The sequence below is a fragment of the Heterocephalus glaber genome, unplaced genomic scaffold (genome assembly GCF_053883595.1).
Source record: "Heterocephalus glaber isolate CG9 unplaced genomic scaffold, H.glaber_assembly_v1.0 deba00001687, whole genome shotgun sequence".
Lineage (NCBI taxonomy): Eukaryota > Metazoa > Chordata > Mammalia > Rodentia > Bathyergidae > Heterocephalus > Heterocephalus glaber.
Window position 1 is genome coordinate 12,429,594 of NW_028258412.1, and position 16,820 is coordinate 12,446,413.

Consider the following 16,820-nt stretch of genomic DNA (forward strand, 5'->3'; position numbering starts at 1 on the left):
CTCAAGTTTCAATCTTCCTGTATCAGCCTCCCAGAGTACTAATTAATTATCTGCATCTCTTGTTTCCTCATATATCATATGGCTTGGGATTCTATCTTGGATATATCTAATTTTATGTGAAGATGCCAAAAGGCTATTTAAAATGCTATGTCAATATTTTTGTTTTACTATCTGTCCAATTTGATCTATGCTGAAAATTCCAAGGAGTTTCCTGCTATTTGTGGTTCCCATGCCATATAAATTTAGATAACTTTTGCCATGACCTTGAGATTGCAGCCTAGTGTGAGTTAAATCTCAGGCATCTGGGGTCTGGGTATAGGTCTGTTGACACCTTAATATTCTCCCATACTTTTTCTGTATATCTTCAGATCAGATCTCCCAAAGTGCAGCTTAGCATTGGGAATTCAAAGGGTGGTTTCCTCAAACTCATTCCTTTGTGTCAGCTTGCATGCCCCTTCTAGGTCCCAAGCTCGCTTAGAAGCAGGACACTGGACGTGGGGGAGAATGAGAAACTTTGCTGGTTTGATATTTCCAAACATGCTGTTGTCCCCTCCAGTCTGTCCTCCATGGTTTGCTTTCCGGGGTGGCCACATAGACGCTCCTCACATGCAGTCCCACATTTTACTCCTAGATTCAGGGAGGAAAAAGGGATGTGTGTGCTTGTTGCACCTTTAAAGGATCCCAGATCCCTTTTTCAATTTTTAATTTGGAAAACAATTTCTCTGAACCATGAGTGCAAACAACATAAAGTAAGAGATCAGTTTTGAAAGTACTCTCAGAAAATGAAGAGGGAGAAATGTTTTCCCAGTCGCGCTGTCCTCATGTGCTCCTTGGTTAAGAAAAAGTCCATTTTATTGTCCCGTATTCATGGGATAGGGTGGAAGAAAACCAAGAAAGCAAAGAAAAACATGCATCTCTGTGACCAGATGAATAAACATAAAATCTTATGAAATCTTCAGAGAAATATGAACCCTATGATAAAAATACATGACTCTTACCCTAGGGTAATGAGCTAGGCACATGTAGATAAGCACCACATGATAATCAATTACATTTGCGTTTTAAAAGACCAGATGTCACAGACAGAGTAGAATGGTCATTCCATGTGCTGGGAAGGAATAAGGTAGGGATGGGGCAAGTAGTGATGTTAGTCACAGTGTACCAGGTTTCAGTGCAAAATAGAAAACTTTCCAAATATGGAGAAATAATTTCCCGTAAAGATAAGTGAGGCATATAGAACTAGAAATAGCCACAATCAGAAAAGAACTTCTCCAAAACACATCATAGTAAAAATTCCAGATGTCTGACACAAGAACAGAATCTTAAAAGTTGTAAGAAAAAAGCAACAAGTCACTTATAAAGGTAATTCCATTACAATTACAGCAGACTTCTCAATACAAACTTTAAAGTCCAGGAGAACTTGGAGAGAAAAGTTTCAAGCCCTAAAAGAAAACAACTTCCAACACAGACTGATATATTGTTCCTCCCAACATGACTCAGATGTTTTTCTCTTGATAGTTTTAAAAGAGATTTGTCAAGGTCATGAGACTTGTTGAAATGCTCCATTTTATCTTCCTCTTTCGTTTATTTCAGATCATTATTTACTCCTTCCTATGGCTGGAGGATGACTTCAAATTTGTACTCTTCGATATTCTCATTTCCCTCTTCTTACTTCCTAAATACATATAATCTGTGTTCAGATGTTCAAACTCCAAGTTTAGTGTGTAGTAGATTTTCTGTAACAGAGTACTTTCCCTTCAGGTTACGTGAATATCAAGGGCAGAAGCAAAAAATGACTTCAAAGAAATATCTTTTTTTCTTTTCATCATCTGTTTCATCATGGAAGATGAAGGAGAGATAAAGAAATAGCAATAAAGGAACCCTAAAATTTTGGGCTCCTGTGTCTGGATGAAGAATAAAGATGTTTCATGGATTATAAACAAGGTCACACTATGGTTGCACACCCATGGAAGCTGAGGCTGGATCTGTAGGGGCAGATTAGAGGGACATGAAGAAAAGCCCAGGGCAAAACACAGATGACTAATAGTGTAAAATCATCACGTGCTTATCTGTGGCTGATGATTATAAGATCATCACATCCTTATCATGTACATATGCTTGAAAAAAATGTACCCCACTGCATCCTTTATGAAAATGTTATTCACGCTTACTGCATGCTTAAGAAATCCTCAGCTGACCTTGTTCTGTTTTTAGAAACAAAGGCTAAGAACCTGAGTAGCATAGCCTACATCTCATACTCATCGGGCATCTTGAGCAGGATGCCCCCTACCTTGCAGCTCCCTCTGCTGCTGAGCTAGTTCTGCTTTCTCTGCATTTGCCACACTTTAAATAAACATTTACTTTCTACTATACCAGTCTTGGATAAAAGATCTAAATATTAAAACAGAAATAATCTGCTGGAAGACAAAATAGATAAAACTCCTGAAGATGTAGGCACAGACACTTTCTGAACAGAACTCTGGCTACGCAAGAAATAATACCCACAATCAAAAAATGGGATTGCCTCCGATTAAAAAGCTTCTGCATACCAAAGGAAACCACCAACAAAGGGACAACCCATAGAATGGGAAAAAAGTACACAGCTACTCCTTAGGCAAAGGACTAATAGCTATTATACATAAAGAACGTGAAAACAGGGCCAGGGATTTAGCTCAGTGGTTTCGCCGCCTGCTGCGCAAGCACAAGGACCTGAGTTTGATCCCCAGTACCAAAAAATAAAAGAACTTGAAAACAATTAGATCTCCCCAAATCTAAAGATCCAGTAAAAAAATGAACATCTGAAATCAATAGATGGTTCTCAGATAAAGAAGTACAAATGGCCAATAAATACATGAAGAAATGATTCAACATCATTGACTCATTGACCATTCAAGAAATGCACCTAAAAACAACACTAAGATTCCATCTCACTCCATAAAGAATGGCTATCTTCAAGAAATCAAATAATAACAAATGCTGGGGAGGCTGCACTAAAAAAGGAACCCTTCTTCATTGTTGGTATGGAAATAAGTATGGAGATTCCTCAAAGAAACTAAAAATAGAAATTCCGTTTGACCCAGTTATTCTCCATTTAGGGATCTTCCCAAAAGAGTTAAAGATGTCACATTAAAGTGATACATGAATACCCATGTCTATACCAGAACAATTTATAATAGCTAAGTCTTGGAAGCAGCCTATGTATCTATCAAGAGATGAATGGATAAAGAAAATGTGGAATTTATACACAATGGAGTACTACTCTGCCATAAAGAAGGACAAACTTGAGTCTTTTATAGGAAAATGGTTGCAACTTGAAATCATAATGTTAAGTGAAGAAAATGAGATACACATGCAAAATGTCTCTTCTGTGAAAAACCCAATATATAAATAAAGTGCAAAATAAATGATAGAGAATAGGAAATAGTGAGATGGATCTTTGGCGTATAGGAAGGGAACTAAACAATAGAGGGCGGAGGAGTGAGAGGAAGAAAATGAGATGTTAAAAAATGGTGGGTGTGAACTGCTAAGTGTATGTGCCAAGTCCCGATAAGAAATGTGATCATCATGCATTACAACATGAATATTATAATCATAGACACACAGATATGGCAGGGAAGTAAAAAACAATGAAGAAATGTCATATACATGTACCAACGCTCCATATGAATGTAGTCATTATCCACTACAAGCATGTACCAATTTAAAAAATCAATGTTTTTCTTAAAAAGCAATGATTCTATAGGGCCTGTACAATAGAGCATTGTGGCCTAAAGGCCACATGTGGCTGGTAGATGTAGCTCAGTGATGGAGAGCGTGCCTAGCATGTATGGGGCCCTGGGTTTGATCCTCAGCACCACAATAAATAAATAAATAAATAAATAAATAAATAAATAAAACTAAATACACTAACATCTATCTATATGGTTTTTTAAAGGCCACTTGTTCTCCTATTTAATGTCATAATTTCTTCTCCCTTTAACCTTCTAATCTCAGCTCCCAATGATAGCACAGTCCAATAATGTTCACACTAAACAACTGGTTATATTGAGACATAAAATTTATTTTGTCATTTATTGACTACATTTTTCTCCAAATTATGCCATTCTGCTACGGACAGAGTTAATTTAGCTAAAGCTTTCCCTCAGGTCTTCAGCCTCTTTTGAATAAGTAACTGGGATAATCAATTTAGGAAAGATTTGAGTAAAGTTAATTTCCTTTATTGAAATAAAAGATGTTACTTTCGTTAAAACCATTTTGAAATTAGCCTCCTTTCTAACGGTTCTGATGCGAAAGCTTTCAATTGAAACGTTTCTAGGCTTTGTCTTGTCAACAGTTCAGACTGGGGAGGTGACAAGATTCAGGAAGCCCGACAGAGAGACACAGAACTGGGCGCTTGAGTAGACGTCTTTCTTCAGCCGCCCAACTGTAGTCCATTTATTTGCTGACCCAGCCACTGTACACTATCGGGGTCCTGGCCACTTAGTCTCCCCTTATCACAGCTGCCCTCAGCTGCTTAGTCCACATCTGTACCAAACTACACAAAAATAGCCATGTGCCAGTAGCGGCCCTGGCTACAGAAGTTATTTATATTGCAGTATCGGGAGATGCGCCTGCGCTGGGGTCCTGCTGACACAGGACCCTCTGTCTCCCAGATCCCCTTCATCCCACAGTCTGAACCAAAGTACCGCCATCTTGTGTTTTTGCATTTCTCTACTGCCTAATGCCAAATCTTAAAAACACACTTAACATTTAAGAAAAAGCATCTTCTTGTGTGATTTCTCCATGACATCAGTGAAAAAAATCTCACTGATGATGGAATTAGTTCAAAATGTGATGGAATTGAGGAGGACAAGCAGCATGTGAAAAGCTCCATTGCAGATGTTCAAGAGCAACATGCGGTTGGTGATTACCATCCACGTCTAGGCCCTTTTACCATATCACATTAACACCCAAAGAAGAATCCTGTCTTCATTCCAACTAGTATTTCAAATTTCAGAAGTTCAATTCCTGAGACTTTTATAGGTGAGTTCATGTTGCATTTTTATTACCTATTAGTAGTGATTACACATAGTAGGCCCCAATACTTCTGTGCATGTAAAGATGAGACTCCCAAGGAATATTATTATTCAATCCATGGAATTCCAATGTCATGTAGTTTTTCACGGTTCCCAACTCAGAAATCTGTACAACATGTTCTCAGCACATAAATGGTGCCAGAAAAAACAACCATTCAGAAGGTCTTATAAACTATGGGCATTAGCTGAATTTTGGAATCCCTTGTGTACTCTGTGAACAGAACTTTTCCTCGTGTCTGATTATAGATTAGAACCACCTGGAATTTTTTAAGGAACTATAACATTTAGGGCATGCTTCACTCTATGTTGTCTAATATGGCAGCCACCGGTGGCTTTGGAGCACTAGAAATTGGGCTAGGTCCATGTGCATACATGACAGTGATTTTGGACATATGGGGCTAAATAAGTTATTTAAAGTATGTTTACTTTTTAAAAGACATGTACCAAAAAACTTAGAATTCACATGTGGATGGCATTACATTTTTTTAGGCAGCGCTGACATAAAAAGTGGACTCTGAAATATCAATGCACATTAAGTTATGGGATATGTGGTTAAAATATACATTCTGATTCTCCAGGACTGCACTGGCCTGAGAATCTGGATTTCTGACTTGAGCCCACTCAGGTGGTGCTAATGCTATGGGCTCCTGACCTCAGGATACACAGCAAGGCAGGGAGCCAACTGAATCTGATCCTCTCTGGCCCAGATGGGAGGTCAAAGGCAACGTTTAGAAGCCCCCTGGTGATTCTAACCTACACTAGGCGAAGTAACCTTTATGGTAAGGTTCCTGGTGCTCAGGCCCTGCAGGGAGTGGTAAAGTACATGTGATGATTGTTTCTGTGGATGGCTGCAAGCTCCAGAGCTCACCCTCTTCCTGGCTGGGTGCTACAGGAATATTGCCTGATGCAACAGCACAGGTCTGATTTATTTTTGTCATCCAGTTTGGAGAAGAATATGCCCCTAAAGTAAATGATCACAGCTCAGCTATGTTTTGCAGTCAGGATGCTGGACCCCACCTCCCAGATCTCTGAAGACAGGCTCGCTGGGATGAGTAAAGTCTGGTCCTTTACTCCATGTTCTCACAGAGTCCACCCTAATGTGTCTCCTAACTGATGGTGGATGTGCTTTGTATGAGTACTGGAGAGTGTATGCTTTGGACCAATCATGGCCCACAGTATTAACTGGGAAAAAACGAATTACTTTGTTTTCAAAGTGAATTTACTCTCCGGGATTTAGCTCAGTGGTGCTGTGCCTGCCTGCCAAGCACAAGGTCCTGAGTTCAATTGCCGGTGCCAAAAAACAAAAACAAAACAAACAAAAAAACGAAGTGAATTTACTTCTTGCTCTTGAGATGGTAAAATCTGACTTAGACATTTTGTCTTTAACCATCCCTCTTAAGTGTAACATGGTCCCAGAATCTTCTACGAGGTAATCATAAGAGAGTTGAGTGAAGTCATGGGTAGTTTGTTCACAAGGTTTATGTCTGAGGCCCTCAGTATCTCTATCTGTACAGTTGCATTAGGATAAGCCACTCTGGGCTCTGACCTGTTATCAGGGCTAGTTGCAGATGTCAGTAATCTGGGTCTTAGTTGTTACAAAGTTAAAACACAAAACCAAGCTGGGCATGGTGTCTCACGCCTGGAATCTCAGCACTGTCAGAGCCTGAGGCGAGAGGATTGGAAGTTCCAGCCCAGCCTGTGTAGCTTAGCAATTTAACAAGACCTTGTCTCAAGATAAAAAATAAAAAAGGGCTGTGGACATGGCTATGTGCAAAGGCTCTGGGTTCAATCCCCAGTACCTCTAAACAAGCAGCAACAAAACCACAAGTTCAAGAGAATTCCTTCCTCTGTCTTCACTTTGCCGGAGGTAATCCATCTTGCCTCAGACTCCTGGAACTTCTTCAAAACCACAGAAAAACAGAACCCTGAAAACCATTCAGGAAAAATAAATCTCAAAGAGAAAACAAACTTTAATATTTCAATATATTTCTATAATGAGTAAAAATATTTTCCCATCATGCATTTACATGTCTATATTTGGAAAAAGTCTTTGCTAAGTTTCATAATTTTGGTAATAAACAACAGTCATGATTGCTCAACTTCATAGATCTTATGCACTACAGAGAAGAAAACTCTTCAAAAAGATAAGCAGATAAGAATATAAAAAGAAAAACTACTATGAATAAGAGGGACTTGTTATAAATACAGTTGTGGGTGTTGGTTCTTAGATGCCCCCCCTCCAAAAAATCTAAAAGTTCACAGATGGTCAAGTCTCTTACTGAAAAGTATAGCATCTGCGTAAAACCTAAGCACATCCTCCCACATGTTTTAAATCATCTCTAAATTGCTTGAATACCTGATATAATGAAAAAGCTATAAAAATACTTGTTATCTCCCAAACTTTTCTCTTTCCTTCAATCACAACCCCGACACCTGCCTGCCCCAATTCAATAAAAAGTAGCTGTATGTAGCTACTAAAATTTGAACAAATTTAAATTAATTAAGATTCCCAGTTCAGTCCTTTATTATGCCAAGTGGCATGACCCAGAAATGGAAAGAAGAATATTGTGTGATCTCCTTTACATATGAAATTTAAAAATCAAATAAACACATAGTGAATAAAAACAATGGTTACTAGAAAATGAAGAGACATAATCAACGATCACAAAATAGCAGATTCAAGGGATGGACAAGTTAGAGATCTAATGTACAAGGTGAGAACTATAGATAATAAAATGTAATATGCATTGGTTCACAAGTTATGATTACATTACAATTTTTCAACTGTATGGTAGTGTGAAAGCGATATGAATTGAGTAGGTATCAGACTTTGAATTCTGAATTTTGATGTTTTCCTGGTCTGGTAATATTCAATAACACCAGTTGTGAACTAAAAATATAATGAATGTTTAAATTTACAAAAAAAATTTTCAATAAAAGACGCATCACCACTAATCTCCCCTCAAAATACTCCCCGTTGCCTCAATGCTTTTCTTAATGCTTTTCTTTTTTCTCCCTTGGTATAAGCTCATATTAAATTGACTGAGCCTCTTGACTGATTCTCTCTTTCTCTCCCTCTCTCTCCACCTAACTCATCTCTTCATTTCTTTCTCCTCTCTTACCTTTGCAAAATGACCCTTAGCCTACATTTTTTCCTTGCAGAAAACTTTTCTTCAGTGTTTGTTCATCATTCTATCTGTTTCCATTCTTGTCATGTTTAATTATCTTTCTGTTTAGTGGTTTGGTGTGGCTTTTGTTCATCAATAATTGCCCCATAATACGTATTCTAATTTTTTCATTCTCCTTCTTAGGAGCTGACTTTATGCAATCATCTGACTTTAACTTTTTGACACACAATGGAAGCAACTTACACTGTTTGTAATTCCAACTCATCTAAATACGGCAACAGGTAATTCTCACAAATATGTTATGCAAACACATTAAAAATATAACAAGTAATTAATTTAAATTTCCTAAAATGTTAATTTTTTCATTAACACTCTAAACTACAGAGGAATACATGCCAAGCAATCTACCATCAAACTACACACACAATGCTAAACAGGATTTTTAATCTGTATTAATTACATGAGAAAATAAATTTTAAGCTATAGTATATTTAAAGAGGAAAATGTAGCAATTATTTCTGAGTTGATTTTGATGTATTCTTTTCTAAAAATATCTGTCTGTGATGGACATGCATATGCACATGTCCAAATAATGAAATCATAGTTTGTAGGTTTTATCTAAAATGAACTACCTGGTATCACAGAATCCTAGGAAAGAAATATTACCAACAACATATATGAAATTATCTGGGACATGACTCATAGCCTTTTAAAATTTCTTCAGAAATAGGGACATTTCAAACTGTTCTCAGGAAACATAATGAATTTTAGTATTCATAGCTGAGTTTTGTGTATATGTATACGTGTGTGTGTGTGTGTGTGTGTGTTTCAGAGCTAGGGATGACACCCGGGACTTGGCACCCACTAGGTAAGGGATGTATCTATTATTCAACTACAACCCCAGCTCCAATATTCCCAATTGTTAAATGTTTCATGTCAGTTCTTTCCTCTTCAAAACTCAGGAATCCTGTTGAATATTTAATCCCTTGGCTCTTTATGTAAATATTGGATCCTGATTTATAAGCATTTGAACAGTATTTTAAAAGTATTTGAAAACTTATAAATCTCCAACATGGGCAGTGAGAATTATTATTATTATTATTAATTTTTTTTTTTTTGGTATCGGGGATTGAACTTGGGACCTTGCGCTTCCGAGGCAGACGGCGGAATGACCGAACTAAATCCTTGGCCTCAAGAATGTTTTTATACTAGATGTTCATCCGGATTTATGAAGGCTCAATGTGGCATAGAACAACAGACTTGTTAGTGTGCTGTTTCTAGAGAAACAGGAAAACCATGTGGATTTCAATCAGGGTTTTCAGTACTTTCTTATGCAATACTGGAACCTAAACATGCCAAATGCTATAATTATGTAAGCATTTCTCTTCTACAGCATAGAACTTTGAGGCTGTATTGATCTGTAGTTTTGTTGCTGGCCTCAAATGCCTGCATTCGAGATTCTCTGAGTAGCTGGGAACATAGGTGTGTACAGCCAAGCAGGCCTCACAGCTTAGAACATTTAGGATTTATTTTTGAAATGGAGTCTTCTTGCTGCATGCTGATTTAGTGTTTTACTGCTTGACAATGAAGCCTTTCCATTACTTTTTCAAATGCATATGAGTATATTTCAGAAATATATACTGGTAAATATTATTGAAAAACTCTAATATTAATTCCTTGAAACAAAAATGTTGACATGTAGAATGGAAAAACTTGAGTCCCCTGGTTTTACCCACATTTTGTTATCATTTTCAAAATTTCAGAATTCTATGTATGTTTGCAGTAACTGATTACGCCAGTTTAGCATATTTTTAAATATTTATCTGCTTAAATCTTGTTCCTGGAGAATGTCATCTACTCTTATTCCCAATATATTTATTCATATCTGTGTTCTAAGTCCTTCGGGAGGCTCAAACTTGATAGGTACCAACCTGAAGATCTTGGCCTTGACATTACCCTCCTTCCTGAATCTATAGGAATCTACTCTGCCATGCACTTCCCTCTATGTAGTAAATAGCACCTCATAAATAGCACTGAAGCAAGAATTCAGGGGAAACCCTGGCTCTAGGCCTAAGGTCATTGAAGTGATTCACCAAGCTCTGTATTTTCTCCCTGCTCAACATATTTCATATCTTCTTGCTAGTATTCACTCGTACACCCACCATTCTGGTTCCCCTATTTTTCATTAGAATACATTTGGAATACATAAGTCCATTCATTGAGGGGAATTAGTACATGGACATAGCACATTTTGATCCTTTTACTTTTCCTTCTGCTCCATCTTTCCCCATTCCCAGATCCCCTTCCCATCACCACAAAAATCTATCTCCCTGTTTCCTTTATCTATAAATTTGCTCTTTAAATTGTCTATAGTTTGGGTTTCTCACATAAGGAATATGGAAATGTTACTTAATGGGGAGTTCTGGGGGCTTCTTTCCAGGTGCCCGGTGTCCTGAACAAAGAATTGGACAAAGCACACAGCAGAAAGGGGAGTGAAAGTGTAGATTTATTGAAGGTCAAAGCAGGCACACTTTTCACGGATGGAGCGGGCAACTGGAAAAGGCTCATAACAGTCCTGAGGGTAAGAGAAAAGGCCCTTTGGTATCCAAAATACCTGACTGGCCCCACCTCAAGTACATATGGCATTGGGACAATTGCCCTATCAAAAAACTTTTTGGTCTCATGCCAGCTATAAATGAAAGATCGGGAATAGGGTTTTCTGATTGGTCTGTGAATAGCATCAGATTCCAATGATAGGTTAGGAAAAACACTCATTGTTCCTGTGAGCTGAACCCAAATGCCTTAGCCTGGAGACATTCGGGTCTCCTGTCCTGTGCACGTCTTCTTCCTTTTGAAATCATCTTACTCAACCAGTTAAGCCTTCGGAATTTTTTTTTTTTTTTTTTTACTTCTGGCCCATTGCTATACTTCCTGGTTGGTCTTCTGGTTTGCCCCAGGCCTCATGGACCTCAGAAAGAGGTGAGAAGGGGCTGATCTCTTAGGAAAAAGCAGCTGCTACAGAAGTTAAACTCAGAGGGCTTGTTGGTATCTTTTCTTGTTCTTTATTAGCTATGGAATGTTGGAGAAAATTATTTAATGTACTGGAATGTCAGTGACTTTAAAACGTGATTTAATATCTACCTTTTAGGTATGTGGAATGGACAAATGTGGTAAAAAATGTTAAACTGTCATATGTGTATAAGACCAAATGAGCCCAGTGCTATTCAATGACTTAATATTGAGAATATCTTCTTCTAACCTGAGGACCAAAAAAAAAAATTGCAGTAGTGACTAGAAAAGAACAGGAAACTTTGGAAGTTGGGGCATGTAAAATTCTAATTTATAATTGGGAAGTTTCAGTGAATTACTAATGGAGAAATCTTAGAGAAGTATATTGATTTGGTGTGTGAGACTTCCTTGATGTCCAATATTTGAACCTTGGATAAATTCCCGTGATTATCTCATATGTTCTAGGCAGGGAGATAGTGAACATGTCAGAAGACAGTTTATGATGTAGTGTTACAAAAGAAGAACATGTAAACAGCAAACACCAATAGGTCACTACAAAGACAGGATAGATTGGAGAATGTGTAGGGATTGGTTTTTAGATGGGATGGGAATGACAGTGAATCCTGAAGTCGGAGATCATTTAGAGGCTGACAATTAAGATGTTAACTACAGGAGAAGCAGCCAGCTATCTGAAAGCCTGGAAAGAGGGAGGACATTCTGAATGAGGGAGCAGCAGCGCTCATTTGTTCATCTTCTTACTCTTAACATCCCAGAAGGACCAGGAAGCAGAATGTGGAATAAACCATCATCCTCATGATTTTTAATATTATGATGGGTAAAAAAGAAAATGTCCATTGAGGCCATCCTCTTAAGTAAAATAAATAGGCCACATATGTGTAAATACCAAATAGTTTCTCTGGTGTGAGAAACTGAAAGTGTAAATAGGGATCAAAATGTCTAATAGATAATGTGAAATAGGAAGTAAAGGTCCAAAGGGGAAGGGGAAGTGGGAGGGGTAGGGGAAAGGAAAGAAGGGAATGGAACTAATATGAGAAAAGGAAAAAATAGCAACAAAGTCTTTGTAAATAGGGAAGGGTGGAGGGGTTGAATGAAGGGCAGGGGAAGGGGGAAAAATAAGAACCAAGAGAGATTATGTAAAGGTAAAAACGCCCAATAAAGAATGTCAGCATATTTTTTTTTGTTAAATTCTTTTATTGGTACATTGTAGGTATACAACACAATTACATTTCTCACTGGGAACTTGTACCTTTACATGATGCATCTTGGTTCTTATTTTTTCCCCATTCCTAGCCCTTCCTTCACCCCCTCCACCCTTCCCTATTTACAAAGACTTTATTTCCATTTTTTCCATTTCTCATCATTTTTCCTTTCCCTTCTTTCCTTTCCCCTGCCCCTCCCACTACCCCTACCCCTTTGGACCTTTTCTTCCTATTTTGCATTATCGATTATTCATTCTAATCATTGGTACATTTTAGATATACAATATAATGACATTCATCATTGGAAATTTGCACCTTTACATAGTCTCTCTTGGTTCTTATTTTTCACCCTTGCCCGGCCCTCCCTTCAACCCCTCCATTCCTCCCTATTTACAGAGATTTTGTTCCTATTTTTCCATTTTCTCATATTAATCCCATTCCCTTCTATCCTTTCCCCTAGCCCTCCCACTTCCTTCCCCTTTGCCCCTATTCTTCCTATTTCATATTACCTATTATACATTTAGTCCTTATTTACACTTTCAGTTTCTCGTACCAGAGAAACTATTCGGTATTTACACATGTGTGTCCTATTTATTTCACTTAAGATTATCACCTCATTGTGCATCCACTTAGCTATAAATGTCTCTAATTTCTCATTTTTTATGGCTGAGTAGTACTCCATTTTATTTTTAAAAAACCACATTTTCTTTATCCAGTCTCCAGTTGATGGGCATTTGAGCTGTTTCCAAGTTTTAGCTATCACAAACTGTGCTGCTATGAACACGGGTGCACATATATCACTGTGGCATGATTCTTTTAATTCTATGGGGAAGATGCCCAGCAGTGGAATAGCTGGGTCAAATGGGACTTCCAGTCCTAGTTCTTTGAGGTATCTCCATACTGATTTCCACAGTGGTTGCACCAGTCTACACTCCCACCAGCAGTGGAGCAGGGTTCCTCTTTCCCCACAGCCCCGCCAGCATTTGTTATTGGTTGATTTCATGATAGCAGCCATTCTTTCTGGAGTGAAGTGGAATCTCAGCGTTGTTTTCATTTGCATCTCTCGAATGACCAGTGATGTTGAACACTTTTTCATGTATTTATTTGCTATTTCTACTTGTTTGTCTGATAAATGTCTGTTCATTTCAGATGCCAATTTTCGGATTGGGTCTTTAAATTCAGGAGGTCTGATCTTTTTAAGTTCTTTTTTTTTCCACTAATTTTTTTCCCCCATTAACTTTATTGGTACATTTTAGGTATACAATACAGTTACATTCATCATTGGGATCTTGTACCATTACATGAGTATCTTGGTTCTTATTTTTTCTCCCCTTCCCTTGCCCTCCCTTCACCCCCTCCACCCTTCCCTATTTGCAAAGACTTTGTTTCCATTTTTTTCCTTTTCTCATATTTTTTCTTTTCCCTTTTTTCCCTTCCCCTACCCCTCCCAATTCCCCTGCTCTTTTAGACCTTTTCTTCCTGTTACACAATATCAGTTATACATTTTTTTAAATTACAATATTGAGATCTAGGAGACATTACCACAGATTTTACAAAATTTAAAAGGTTATAGAAAGCATATTACAAAAATCTTTTTTGAAATAAATTTGACAACTTCTAAGAAGTACCTTGGAAGACAAATTAAGGTAACTAACTCTGGAGGAAATATAAAATTTGAATAGCACCTATTAAAGAAAGTATATTCCTAGCTTGAAAACCTACCTATATGACAACAACAGGCTCATATACATTTTAACTGATAAATTATATCAAACAATTAAAGCAGAAAAAAGAAAGAACACCTCTCCCCTCATATTAGGAACTCAACATTGTGCTAATCCTAAAACTGGATAAAGATAATAGAAGAAAAAAGTATGAACATAGATAGAAATTTGTTTAACAAAACAAATTATTAGAAGTCAGATCTGGCAGGATGTAGAAAGTAGTTTTGTTATAGGGATGGCAGTGTTGGTTCAGCATTGGAAGATCCACCCCCAAAAGTCATCATTTTAACAGAGGAAAGAAAAAAGCCATATGATTCTGTCACTAGTTGGAGAAAAAGTATTGGACTAAATTCTACAGCTGTTCATGGCAAAAGCTATCAGAAGACTAGAAGTAGAACAGAACCTTCTCAACAGATTAAAGACATGTACTCCATACTTCCAGCAAGAACGCCTTGTATGAATGGAGAAGATACAATGCTTTCTTTTTAAGGTGGGGAACAAGGGCAGATATGCTTACTTTTTATCCGTCCATTAAACTTTGAAACCTAGGCCCCACCAAAATAGTCTGGCAATAAAAAGACACAACTAGGATAGGATTGGCAAGGTAGAAGCAAAATCTTCATATGGAGATGAAATGATCATCTACAGAGAAAATACTAAGAAATCTCTAGGAGCCCCTAGAACTTGGATTTGAATTTAGCAGGATTAGAAAACACAAAGTATATATAAAAATTCAGGTCTATGTATACTTGCTATAAATGAAGAATGGATATTGAAATTTAAAACTTATGTAGGAGTACAAAGGACCTAGAAAAGTTAAAACAAAAACAAAAACAAAAACAGTGTTGGAAGACGTTTAGTAGCAAATTTTAAGACTTCTTCTAAAGCTACAGTAATCAAGGCAGTGTTGGTGTAAGGAAAGACATATAGCTCATTGGAATTAAACAGAGAATCTAGAAACAGAACCACACATATATGGTCCACTGAGTTTTGAAAGATTATATAACATTAGCATTTTATAGAATATAAACTCAATTCAAGAGCTGAGGAAGAGACAGTGTTTTCAGCAAACGGCAATAGAACACCTGGTATCCGTATATAAAATATTAACCACAACCCTTTATTTCCATACGTGAAAATAACTTGAAGGGATCTAGGAACCTAAATAAGAAAGCCTAAAAGTATAAAACTTTAAGAAGAAATTATAAGGGAAAATATTTATGAATTAATTACCTAGGATACAAAAGACATGATGTATAAAAGAAAAAAATTGATAAATGAGATTCCATCAAAATTTAGAACTTTAAATGACATCATTAAAATGAAAAGTAGTCATTAAACAGACCATATTTACAATGCATATAACCTATGACCACAATATAAAGAGACCTCTTAGAGCTCATTAATAGACAACCCAATTAAAATGTAGACATAAGAAGATGATAAATAGCCAGTATAGCACAAGGAATGGTGTGCAACTCTAGAATCAGAAAAATACTAATCAGTACAGTAACAAGATTGAATTATACACTCATTAGGGAGATGAAGTTCAAAGTTTTAAAAGCTTTGTCATGACTTTTTCTTTCTGTTGGATTCTCCCCATTGCATTTAATTTGTCACACCCAATGGATTCATTCTGCTGGGTTCCCTGGGGTGTGATCCTCATTGTCTTTTCCTAGGATATTGTCTAAATGTTTTGGAGTGCCGGTTTGGTATTCATGAAGTTTCTGAGGTGCTGTTTATCATGAAAGTATCTTATTTCTCCATCAATTTTGAAAAATCGTTTTGCAGGGTACATCAGTCTGGGTTGGAGGCTGTTTTCCTTTAGGGCTTGAAATACATCACTCCAAGCTCTTCTTGCCTTGAGGGTTTGCATTGAGAAGTCTGCTGTGATTCTGATGGGCTTTCCTTTGTATGTGATTTGTCTCATTTGTCTAAGTGCTTGTAGAATTTTGTTCTTCTGTTGGATTTCTGGAATCCTAACTATTATATGCCTATGTGTAGATTTTTTTTGATCAAGGCTAGCTGGAGTCCTATAGGCCTCACTTATCTGTATGTCAAGTTCTTTTCCCCTGATTGGGAAGTTTTCTGCCATCACTTCTGTGAACAGTTTTTTAATGTCATCTGCACTCTCTCCTCTTTCTTCATTGACTCCAATCAGTCTTAAGGTTATTCCTCTTTGCATCGTCTAGCAGCTGCTGGATTGATTTCTCATGTTCCCTTACAATTTTAAAGCAATTTTTCTTTTCTTCCTCATTAATTGCAATCTTATCTTCTATATGTGAAATTCTATCTTCACGTTGGTTCATTCTGCTGTGCAGACTTTCGATGGAGTTTTTAATCTCCTGGAAATCTGTTTGTATCTGTTGTATGGATTCCATTTGTTTCCTATGTTGGGATTCCATCATGTTCCTCAGATCCTCTATTTTTTTATCTGTGTCCTCTCTAGATTTATTAATCATATCTTGCACCATGAGCACAATCTTTGCTGTTATCTGAGTAATTATTTCTGATTTCATTTTTCCCAGATCCTCTTTTGTTGCCAGTTCAGAGAGTCCAGGTTGTTGAGTATAAGTTTGTTCCATCTCATTTCCCTTTGGGGTTGCTGTAGGTGATCCAGAAGTCTGTTTTTTGAGGCTTGTTTATGTGTCTTCTCATTTCCAC